This window comes from Aplidium turbinatum, chromosome 8 (assembly GCF_918807975.1).
Source record: "Aplidium turbinatum chromosome 8, kaAplTurb1.1, whole genome shotgun sequence".
Taxonomy (NCBI): domain Eukaryota; kingdom Metazoa; phylum Chordata; class Ascidiacea; order Aplousobranchia; family Polyclinidae; genus Aplidium; species Aplidium turbinatum.
The window spans coordinates 5,864,108-5,869,900 of NC_137479.1; the positions used below are offsets into that span (position 1 = coordinate 5,864,108).

General features: G+C 40.1%; 1 pseudogene; it reads left to right on the plus strand.

Annotated features, from left to right (window-relative positions):
• The first annotated feature begins 3,152 nt into the window (after window positions 1-3,152).
• On the plus strand, window positions 3,153-4,390 carry LOC145776002 (uncharacterized; annotated as a pseudogene).
• The last annotated feature ends 1,403 nt before the right edge of the window (window positions 4,391-5,793 follow it).

Consider the following 5,793-nt stretch of genomic DNA (forward strand, 5'->3'; position numbering starts at 1 on the left):
GCATCATCACGATACAACCCATGCATCTTTCTGTCAACAAAAGCAGAATGGTCGTTCAAAAGAAACCAACCAACTTGCAAATTTTGGCACCATCAAATGAGCCCATGGTGACATCAAACAACCCATCTTTCTTAAGCTAAGTATCATCACCATCAAAAAGCAATGAATTCCTAGCATGGAAAATTGTTTGTATAATATAATCATCTATATTTGTAGTCTACATGATTTGGCAAAATCGATTGCTTGGCATAAGAGTTCCTCGAAAGAATCAGCGTTCTACACCGTTCTAGAGCATACTTGCAGTTGATCAGCGCTATCTTGCAGTTGATCAGCATTAGTTGCATGACCAATGAGTCTCCTACATGTTAGCAGTTGTGAACTGAGCAAGTGACAAGTGAGCTAGCAACATTTGAGCAAGTGACTGAAGTTGGTAAATGATGAAACTAAGCAAGCCATAACTTATAATGCCACAAGTCTGCAAATTCAGTTCAGCAAGCAATGACCAAGCACGTCCGACGTGAGCAAGTAAATCTCATATTCTGACTTGGCAGTAGCTGAAATGTAATTGTTGAGTTACTGTAAAGCACTTGCTGAGTTGTCGCATGCCGAGTGCTGGTCTGATGACCATTACTGATTCGGACGAGTTCGGACTGCTAATACCTCATGAAAATAATAAAAATATTTCCCTTTTTATTCTGCTTAAACTTTAAATCTATCCTGCCCCGGTATTTCAATGACGTCACCTGTTTCGAAATATTGATTCAAGGAATGCTTATATAGCATACGTTTCTTACACACTGCTACAGGGATAAACATATTCGTGCACTGGTACAATCTTTATCGTTACATTTTACATATCTTGCCAAGTCTGTTGCGTATTGAAGTGGCTTTGCCTGTGGTAGGATACGTTTTTGTTGGATTTTCTTTGCCTACTTTGCTCTTCCTGAAGAGCTAAACCTAACACATCAAGAACAAGCACCCTTTTTTCAGACACCATTTCTTGAGACTGTATTCACATTTTCTTTACTGTGTACATTTTGTAAAGTGTTGCGACCGTGCCAAATCCTTCTAATGCTTTAACGTTGTGTTATGTCGCTTTTACTGTTTTTAGACCCTGTTGTGTCATGGCAAGTAATAAACAGGAAACTGAAAGTGAAACTGTTAGACTTCAAACAAACTTTCACGTCGGATGAACATCTAAGTTTTGCACAGCATTGATTCTACTGTACGTGTAAATAACTGACTACAATCTTGTCTAGATTTAAATTTTACGCTTTTATAATACGTGTGAATGATTTCACAATATACTGAAGAACACGATTTCGATTGGACTTTGATTTTGTTTTCTTTTTGTTCTTTATTGTTTTCATCGCTTAATTACATCATTTTGTATACAGTGCGGTAAAAAAAATCTTCACACTGACTGAATATTTGACCCTTTTAATTGAAAAGTTGCCTCTTTTGAGACCTCGATATCACTGGCTACAGCAATCACAGAATCTCCCTTCTCTAACAAAGTCAAGGCACGAGACTTTTTTTAACCTTTGTCAGACTGCATATTTTTACATCGCTAACAGGCGGCATGGGTACAATTGTACCCACGTACATTTTCCATTAAAATTTCCAAGTTAGTTATATTTTTTGTACGGTATGCCGTATTTATTGGTCAGAGCGTTTAAATACTGTGCTCTAGGGAAGTATAGCACGTGTTGCTGCACCAGTTCTCTCTCCATTCCCCTTTTATTTTTATCATCCTTTCTGCCCCTGCGATCAGCTATCGTCATCCCAGTCGTTCCACTTCGTTTCCTCTCCCTTCGTCTCTTGCCTTAGATAAGACAAGGCACGTGCAGTATTAGAGTTTTTGATTATATTTGAGTAGGACTAGTAGGAATTGGTAAGTTTTCTGCCGGAATTGGATAGGTGATGATGATGGCGTATGAGCGATCTTTCCAGGCTAGATTGAAGGGCAGGAAATCTTCAGCCACTCGGCAGTCTCGTCGTCCAGGATAGGTGTATTGGATTGGATAGGTGTAAACTGTAGATTGAAAATTGGTTGTAGGCTACTTTAGGTTATAAGTTTTGGAAGGTTGGTAAAGAAATCATGAGTGATGGTGATGCTGAATCTAGCATTTACGATAATCGAAGAACACGACGATTGAGGTCAGTATCATTTTGTGTCCAGCTTATAGCCTACTTTTGTAGTACCGGTATTTCACAAAGAAACATTATACATATTTATTTACTTTTTTGCTGCCTTTCAGATATACGGCCGATGAAATAAGGCGTATGATTGAAGAATCTGATTCTGAATATGAGGAAGGCGCATATGTTGCATCTGACGATGAAAACTACATACCAGAAGCAGATGATGGCATTGAAGAAGCGTCCGACATTGAAGAAGAAATGGTGGTAGAACAGGAAGAAGAATACGACTCAGACGAGAGTGTTGAAGATGTCCCTGCCATGTCTCAACATGTTGATAGCATTTGGATTGCTAAGGATGAAACCGAATGGCATAGAGATCCGCTGCCAACTGCCCAAACAAGATCTCGTAACATCCTACGACAAAGAGGTGGGCCTGCAGCAACCAGCAATCTATTTACAGAAAAAGAGCTGTTCAAATCCATCATGAGTCCAGAGATGTGTGACATCATACTAAGAGAAACAAATCGAAAGGCTAGAAGATTTTATGAAGCTTTCAACAACAATCTCGCAGAAAGATTTTGTAATGCTTCTGAACGGCCACCACTAAGAACATTCGAGCCCTTTACTGAAGTTGAGCTCAGTGCATTTATTGGCATCCTTATTGCTGCTGGTGTACACAGGAATAACAAAGAGAATCTGGAAGATATGTGGAAAGTAGATGCTTTGCCTCTTATACGTGCAGCTATGTCTCGTGACCGCTTCAAGTTGATGCTCAGATTTATCAGATTTGACAACGATAATACACGTGCAGAGCGTGTGCAAACAGATAAAGCTGCACCAATACGAGATCTGTGGCTAATGCTGAATAAAAATTTGGAGAGAGCCTACAAGCCACATGAATGTATCACGATAGATGAACAATTGTTTCCATTTCGAGGACATACCAAATTCACACAGTATATACCAACTAAACCAGCTAAATATGGTATCCAGGTTTTCTGGGCTTGTGATGCATCAAACGCCTACCCGCTGCATGGTCAGCTTTATACTGGAAAACCAATAGATGGTCCCCGACAAACAAATGTTGGTGAGCGAACAGTTTTGGACCTGGTCTGTTTGTATAAAGGCTCTGGAAGAAATGTCACCACCGATAATTTCTTCACAGGTATGCAGCTAGCTAAAGTATTGAACACCTGGGACATGACTTTAGTTGGAACAGTCAGAAAAAACAAGAGGTTTTTGCCAAGCAACATGCAGCCTGGCAAGGAAAGAGCACTTCACTCGACCAATTTCGCCTACCATCGAGATGCAACAGTCTGTTCATATGTGCCAAAGAAAAACAGATCAGTTGTGCTTCTATCATCCATGCACATGACCGGAGAAGTCGAAGCAACACAATCAAGCAAACCAGAGATCATCACGTACTATAATAAAACCAAAGGGGGGGTGGACACAATGGACAAAATGCTGGGTGAATACACAGTAAAACGACGGACACTGCGTTGGCCTTTGGCGCTTTTTTATAACATGATCGACGTCACTGGCTTAGCGTCGTTTATCATCTACAGGGAACACAAGCCAGTGTTTAGGAAAAGGACCAACGGAGAAAGTTCCTGAAAGATCTTGCGAAACAGCTATGTATGCCTTCAGTGGAAGCTCGCACTATCAACCGCATGATGATGAGAAACCGCTTCCTTCGAGCTGCAGTGGAAATGGTTCTAGGACGGTCCATTGCGACACCGCCAGAAGGGGCAGAAGCTAACCCCAAAGAACCCCATGGAAATCGAGGAGCTACACCGATTGTTGGCAGTTGCTATGTCTGCAGAGATCAGAAACGAAAACGACGTAAAACCAGGAAAGGCTGCGTGGCTTGCGTTCAGCCTGTGTGCGACGAACACTCCATAACAAAAACAAAGTGTATTACTTGTGACACTGACTAAACCCATCTCGACTAAGTTTTCTTTCATATTTCTGTGTCAAATAAATCATTTCTGTACTCTGTTTCATTCAACATTCAAAAAATTGTCTTTGTGTTATGTATACTGGCATTATTTAGATACACAATGTGCAAGGGTACAATTGTACCCATACCGCCTGTTAAGGGTGTAAAAACAACTCGACCCTAAATCTCGGTAACGTGTAAAGATTTTTTGCCGACATTTAGTCTGCATAATCTAACACAGAAATGTAGAGATGTCAGGAAGTTTCAGGTCTCTCGGGTTTCTAGAAAAAAGACTGTCGTATTTTAAAATTGGAATGGGTACAATTGTAGAAGGTTAATTTATAAAATTTAATCGGATTAAGTCCTGATTTTGTTAACAAAAGCACAAAATACAACATCTACATGTATAGATAGTCCTACAAACATTATTGTGAGATTTGCAATTGTTTTGGTTGGAACGTTTCTGAAGTTCAAGCGGGAGCGGGTATAGCCTACGTTGGATGCGGAAAGAAGCATAACATCTTGCAAGTGGTCGTCAGTAATTTTTGTTCTCAACTTGTTCTTGGTGAGTCTATTTGACGAAAATATATGTTTAGGCTACATGCATAAGTAGGTCTACTGTCAAATAATGATACTTTTTTTGGCATGGTTAATGAAGTTGGGATATTGTTTCCACTCAAGACATTTTATAGAAGTCAAGCAGTGATGCACTCTAGGCCTGAAATTTTAATCTTAGCTCGTTACTGCACTGTAGCTCAATTCTATTTGATAACCTACTTCTCTTATACTCTATCCACCTGCACATCAAATGGAGTAAAACTGAATAATTTGATGTCGTTTTCGAGAGAACGAATGTCACCAAAGCGGAATGAAAATTGATTTCTTAAGTGTTGTATCATAGAAACTAATAACGTATTGCTCGTAGGTTTGTTCTTTTGCAGTGTAGCAAAATAAGCATAGTTTTCATTTTCCAGATGACTTTTCCCAGAGTCATAGTTTTAATGCGCGTAGGCTAGGCCTACATGCATCCACATCTTGTGCATCAATTGGAGCCTTCCCTGAAGCTGCACATTCAAGTTGTTCAGATGTGATGTTAAATCGACCGAAAATACCAAATTAGAACCCATTCTATAAAAATCTGCAGCAATGATGGTCTTATTTTCAAGGAAGGTTGCTATTTCTTCCTTCAACGTTTCACTCTTTTTAGCATCATCTCGACTGAGCCAGTGGACGATTGAGTCAAAAGGAATGTTTCTAGGTTTGTGTTATGACGATTCACATCATAAACGCTATAAAAGTCACCAAAGAAGCGGAAAAAATGAGGCATAGCCTATGTTACAATCACATTAATCAAAACTTATGGCTTCGATTAGAAAATATCATTAGGCCGCTATACAATATTATAATTTGTAAAGCGGCTGCGGGCCGGATGATTTTCCTTGGCGGTCCGAATCCGGCCCACGGGGCGTAGGTTGCTGACCCCTGCTGTAAAGCAACACTAGGCACGCAGAGCAATGGCTTTCCGGTGAAGTGTAGCCAGACAGAAGCTTATGACGTAACTATAAGCGTTTTTGTGACGCATTGCTTTTAGCGGAAACAGTAAGCTAAGAACTTGTGCAGACTGTAGATGGAAACTTTTTTTTTGCGACCGAATGAAAAGATTTTTTTGCCGGCACTGTACAGAGGCATGGAGGAACCACGTGGCC